This window comes from Erinaceus europaeus, chromosome 3 (assembly GCF_950295315.1).
Source record: "Erinaceus europaeus chromosome 3, mEriEur2.1, whole genome shotgun sequence".
NCBI classification, from domain to species: Eukaryota; Metazoa; Chordata; class Mammalia; order Eulipotyphla; family Erinaceidae; genus Erinaceus; species Erinaceus europaeus.
Window position 1 is genome coordinate 145,572,158 of NC_080164.1, and position 6,892 is coordinate 145,579,049.

The following is a 6,892-nucleotide window of genomic DNA, read 5'->3' on the forward strand; positions in this document are numbered from 1 at the left end:
TTACTAGGGTGACTCTAGTCTAGTATGACTGGGACAGAGACACACATGGAGAGGAAAGGGTCATGTGAAGATGTGCTGCACCATCTCAAGCTAAAGACTACATAAATGAGGTGGCTGGGAGCTGGGAAAGACAGGAAAGGTCTCCTCGGAGACCTAATCAGAGGGCCAGTCCTTCCCAACACCTTGGTTTCAGACATCTGACATCCAGAGTCGAGAGAATCAAATTTTACTGTTTCCAGGCTCCTGTTTTAAGTGTTTTTGTCCCAGAAGCCCTAGAAGATGAATACACTGTCCCACAGCACTTGCTATACATCAACTAGTGACCTGCGTGGAAATGCAGTTCCCTGGAAGCAATGGCAGATGGCTCACCACGGATGGGAATCCAGAGTACCTGCCAGACTGCAGTCAGTATGCAAATCATCTTTGAGGAAACAAAACTGTCTTTTCTCACCCTAAGAAGCACTCTCTATGGGCTGGGGAGATAGCACAGTGGTTATACAATAGACTCATGCCTGAGGCTCTGAGGCACCAAGTTCAGTCCCTTGAAGTACCAGAAGCCAGAGATGAGTAGTGATTTGGTATCTCTCTCTTCCTTTTTCTCTCTCTTTCTTTCTCTGTAACTGTCTCTCTTTCATTAAAATTAATTTCAAATTAATTTTTTTTTCTTTTTTTACTTATTTTCCCTTTTGTTGCCCTTGTTTTTTATTGTTGTTGTAATTATTATTGTTGTTGTTATTGATGTCATCGTTGTTAGATAGGACAGAGAAAAATGGAGAGAGGAGGGGAAGACAGAGAGGGGAAGAGAAAGACACCTGCAGACCTACTTCACCACCTGTGAAGCGACTCACCCACAGGTGGGGAGCTGGGGCTCAAACCAGGATCCTTACACTGGTCCTTGCACTTCACACCATGTGCACTTAACCCACTGCACTACCACCTGATTCCCTAGAGTAAATCTTAAAAGAAAAGAAAAAGAAAGATTTCCCATCAAAGCCCAATGATATGTGCTCCTTATAAATTTTTTTCAGATTTTTTTCTTATAATCTCTGGGGTTTTACTTCTCCAGGTTGACTTTTTTCAAAAGAAAGAGAGACAGATGGAGAGAAAGACACTACAGCACCTAAGCTTCCTCCATTGTGGTACATGACAAAACAGGTGCACTACTCAGGTGAGCAATTTTGCCTGCCCTCCTTACCAGTTTTTGGAATTTAATATATGAACAGATGTAAAATCAGAGGGACTTATGCTGGGCTAGCTTCATGGGAGAGAGACCAGGAACACATGGCGGTGTGGTAATACAATTCTTTATTCATTCGGGAGCCCCAGAGTCGGGTGTGAGCACAGCAGGTTAAGTCATGTGGTGCCAAACCACAATGGCTGCCTCCCACTCTGCACGCCGGCCCTTCTCCAGGTCAGGACACGGGAGAGAAAAGAGTGCAAAACCAGGAACAGAAGTCACTTTTATGGGATAAAACCAGAAGTGGCAAGTCAGGAACAGAGATAGCTAGGAAAGGAGATGGAGAAAAGAAAAAGGAATGCTGGGAACTTCCTTAGCTACATTTGCTATGGTTTTAGCTGGTGGGAATTAGCAATACCCTGAGGGGATAATGTGGTGGGGAGGAGACCTTTAGTCATTTATAAGACAAAGCAGAAGATTGATATGTAGATAAAGGGACTGGCCATACTAGCATAGGGTGGTTTGTGGGCCCTGCCTAACTCAACCACATCTACACAATTTCCCAACATCTCCCCTTTCTTTTTATCTAATGGCCATAGTATCAGGAATGTGGGGTGCTTTGTGAGGCAGGAAATCTGATAGGACGAGGTATACCTTTGAGGTTACTACTGACCGTCCTTGCTCAACCTCTCAGTAGAGAGAGAGACTAACAGGATAGACACACTCCTCAGGTTCAAGCCCTGCCAAGCTCAACCACATCCTCACAATTTCCCGACATCTCCCTTTTTCTTAATGGTCATATATAAATGGGTCAATGTCTGTAAAAGACTCCATTTCTGTCAGAGGAATAGCAGTGTAGGGGTGAACAGAAACCTATATCATGCAGGCATTTTTCTTTTTTCTTTTTCATTTAAGAAAGGAGACATTAACAAACCATAGGATAGGAGGGGTACAAATCAACACAATTCCCATCACCCAATCTCCATATCCCATCCCCTCCCCTGATAGCTTTCCCATTCTCTATCCCTCTGGGAGTATGGACCCAGGGTCATTGTGAGTTGGCGTTTTTAAAAGAATTGGAATAAGACAGGGAGTGATAAGTAAAAGTAGCAAGGGACAGTGTGAGACTGAGGAGAGGCCTGGTAGGCAGAGAGGGGCTGCCTGATGGGCAGAGAGGATGGGGCCTAATGGCGAAGGGGCATCTCCTGCCGACTAAGGGCAGGGCCTAACAGCCAGGGGGTGTTTCCTGCCTCTCAGGGCAGGGCCTGATAGCAAGGGGCATTTTCTGCCTCTGATGGTCAGAGCCTACAGGCGATGGGGCATGTGGCTTGCCAGGCGAAGGGGCTTGTGGCCTGCCAGGTGAAGGGGCTATTCAGCACTGTAGAGTCCCAAGAAAGCTGGCTACAAAGTCCATGGACTGCTGCAGTCAGTCTTTGAGAAGCCCAGCAGCATAAAGGGAGTGTCCAAGAGGTGTACCAGCAAGTCTGATAGAAGTGTCAGTCTAATGCCAATGACCAGGGGTAGAAACGCTGCACGTCTATCTCGATGGGGGAGGACAGCCACTGGAATTCTGCTTTTCTGTAGAGAGTGAGCTGAAACCACCAAAAGGTGACAGATGAAGCAGAAGCAGGAAGGGCAGACAGTGATGGGCAAGAGAAAGGCAGTAAGAAAGTTCTGTGCTTGGAGTCTGTGAATCAGATTCTTTAGATCATGTCAGGTCACATCATTGGTTTCAGAGGGGGGGCTCTGTAGTTGTGCCATCTAGTGGGTGATGTCAGAGTGTGCAGGGGTTCAGATGGTTTTCCGGGGATTCCTGTGAAAGAAATACAAACAAATATGCTTCCCATGGTTAGCAGGGCATCTGGTTCAAATTTTAATAAATATTAAAAGAGGTTTAATGTAGTTATTGCCTTAGCCAACTGAATATTGGGAGGATGTATCCCCCTTTTTTTCTTTATTTAATTGGGCCTAGGTGTTTGGCGGGCCTTCTCAACAACCGTTTGCCTTTGGGGGTTGCAAGGGATATCTGTGGTATGGTGATATTATAAAGGAAAAAAGTCTTTAAATTGTTGGCTGATAAGGGCAGGCCTATAGTGGCAAAATGAGATACACCAGTTAAGTGTAGAAAAATATGTGAATGTTGTTGTTAATTTACATAAGTTGTATATGGCAGGACTTCTATATAGTTTAATACCTTACCATATGAGCAGATGCTTCCTCATGTGAAGGCTTGACAGCTGTAATTCACTTGTGAAAAAAAAAAACTTGTAACAAGTTAGAAGTTTATTATAATTGATAACTCAATGATTATAATTGGTTTAAGTATCTTTATAATTTTGGAAGGCCTTTCTAGTATGATTTTAAGGCTGTTTAAACAATTTAAGTGCAATAAAATGTGGTCAGTTAAAGAGAAGAACCATTGTTAGAAGCCTCAAGCATGAGAATCATTAGCATAACCATTGTGTGATCTATCATTCACCCAGGCTGGTACTACCTCTTCAATTGAGAAGATATATGAGAGCTTTACATATCAATAGTGTCTTTTCTACCTTTAGTTACACCCATTTAAGATGGAGACACACCCCAGGTGTGTGCAGGATCTTCAGACCAGATTTAGTTAAAATATATTGATTTTTAACTAATTTTTACGTTAGACTTTAAACAAACTCAGGTTACTTTTACCTTAAATACTCAGTTACTTTAGCAAATTAATTTTACCTTTATGAGAATCATGTTGAAAACTCCTTCATTTAACTCTGCCTGGTAAGAATGTAGCTTCAAAGTTACACTTTTAACCTTAAAGTTAATGTTTACCAAACTTGAAACACACACATAAACATGTAGTCTTTAACACACAAGAGGAGAAAAACTTTTGTTATGAAGACATATCATTTCAAAAACAAATTTAGATCTATACTGTCTTAGTTGAATCATTTTTACTCACACAGTTTAAGACTAAACGTTTCACATTTATACCAAGACTAAAAAAATCAAAAGAGAAAAAAAAAAATTTTTTTTTAGGATTGTTTCTGGACATCTCCAGAAATCATGGATGCATCCAGCATTTTTCTGATCAAAATGTGTCATACAAAAACTTCAGCCATTCAAATCACTCTCTTACAAAACACAACTGAAAGCAGAGGGGGTAGACAGCAAACTTAAGATATTCAGAGAGAATGAGTTGGGGGATAGAGAAGTGGTAGGGAGATTTTGTTTTTGGGCTCTGTGAACCAGATTTTTCAAATCCCACCATGTCGTATTATGGGTCCTGGGGATAGCAGCACCATCTTGTTCTTCAGGGATAGCAGCGCCATCTTGCGGGTATTGCCTAACATGGCGGGCAGGAAGCCAGAAAGGTTTTGAGTAACCCTGCTGAAACACGCATGCAAAAAAAAAAAAAAAAAACCTATCCCATGGTCAATAAGGGGTTAGGTCATTTCCAAATTTTATCGAGGGGGTCTCTCCATATACCTTTAATAGCTGGGAGGGTGGATGGTGTTTGCCAATGAAGAGTAATAGAAGGTTGGTTCAAATTTTTGCAAATATTAAAGAGGTTTAATGTAGTTAAAGCTTTTGTCAGCTGGATTTAGGAGGATTATATTCCCCCTTTTACTTTTTAAGGTTGACATAGGTCAGGGAATGGAAGTCAGCAGGATCAGAGGTGGGGATTAACAATGTAGGTACTGTCAGAAAAATAGATTAAAGCATCCAGGTACAGCCTTTAAAGCTAGAAGGACAACGTAAAGTTCTTTTATACTGCCGGCGTCACCAGAGAGCAAGAGAGATGGCAGCGCTCACGTGGACTGCAGGGTGCGACCCTGGGTGGGAGCAGAGTAGAGAGCAGAGCTGCCCTGAGGAGGTGAGGTCCCTGCCTGGTTCGCCGGTGCCACTGTGGGAAGTGGGTGGGAAGTTTAATGAAAAGAGGTGTGGGGGCTGAGGCTTATCTCGTGGGGGGTGTTAACTGCTCCCACACTTGTAATGCAGAGGCATACTTGATCAAAATAGCGGGGGGGGGGGGCTGAGGAAGTCCCAGAGGAAATATCCTGGGTCTCCTTGGAGGGGGCCCTGCACATCTTCCAAAAGCTACGATCACAGTCAAGAGGAACCAAGGTGTGGCCCAGAGCAAAATGTCCCAGAGACAGAAAACCTGTCTCATGAAAAAAGAGTAGAGGGTTTGGGAAACCTCTTCACAAGGAGGAAGGTCACCCATGGCGGAGGGGTCTCAGAAAAATTCTAAGAAGAGGGAGAAAAGGAACCACAGTGCCTTCGTTAAACACAAGGCTGCAGAGAGCCAAGTGGCTGTATACTTATCTGGGCTCTTTTGTATGTCTGTGACTTGTGTGGAGCTGGTGGCCCCATGTTGGGCGCCAGAATGCTGGGATAGCTTCATGGGAGAGAGACCAGGAACTTGTGGTGGCATGGTTATACAATTCTTTATTCATGCGGGAGCCCCAGAGTCGGGTGTGAGCACAGCAGGTTAAGTCATGTGGTGCCAAACCACAATGGCTGCCTCCCACTCTGCACGCCAGCCCTTTTCCAGGTCAGGACATGGGAGAGAAAAGAGTGCAAAACCAGGAACAGAAGTCGCTTTTATGGGATAAAACCAGAAATGGCAAGTCGGGAACAAAGATGGCTAGGAAAGGAAATGGAGAAAAGAAAAAGGAACTATGCAGCTATCAAGAACAATGAACCCACCTTCTCTGACCCATCTTGGACAGAGCTAGAAGGAATTATGTTAAGTGAACTAAGTCAGAAAGATAAAGATGAGTATGGGATGATCCCACTCATCAACAGAAGCTGACTTAGAAGATCTGAAAGGGAAACTAAAAGCAGGACCTGATCAAATTGTAAGTAGGGCACCAAAGTAAAAACCCAGTGGTGAGGGGTAGACATGTAGCTTCCTGGGCCAGTGGGGGGTGGGAGTGGGCGGGAGGGATGGGTCACAGTCCTTTGGTGGTGGGAATGGTGTTTATGTACACTCCTAGCAAAATGTAGACATATAAATCAGTAGTTAATTAATATGAGAGGGGGAAATCAATTGTATGTCTCAAAGTTTCTCAAAACACAAACTGAATCTTTTTAATATATAGGCTATGTATTTGATATACAGACTCTCTCAAAAGCCTAGACCAAGTAGATTAGAAGCTTCCAATAGCACAGCTATATACAAGATACTGGGTACTGTACAGCAAACCACAACAAAGGGACTTTTCAAAGTTAACCCAATTAACAAATAATGTGATGATAATATTAACTATCGATTGTCTTTTTGAACCCTAAGACAGCAGGAACCTCACATCTTCACTATAGAGCCCCTACTTCCCCCAGTCCTGGAACCCTTGGATAGGGCCCACTTTCCCGTATACATCTCCCAATCCAAACCAAATAATATTGCATCCGCCGATCACAACCTAACCAAAGCAACGATTGCCATCTCAACATGCTTCACCTCAGACTGTATCCAGAGACTTCACGTGTGGAATGACAACCCTTCAGCTTCATTACTCGGGTGAGACCTTTCCTTTAATAGTACACTCTAATTTCATCTCAGGTAGTTCACTTTCTAACAAAGTCCCATAACCTAGATATACACCAGTTTCTGTGAGAGAAAGCTTATGTGCACACGTATCCATAAACTACTGCAAAATATATACCTGAAAGCAGGATTACACTAGAGTTTGCAGTGAGTACCTCCCTAACACTTCCTCTCCACTA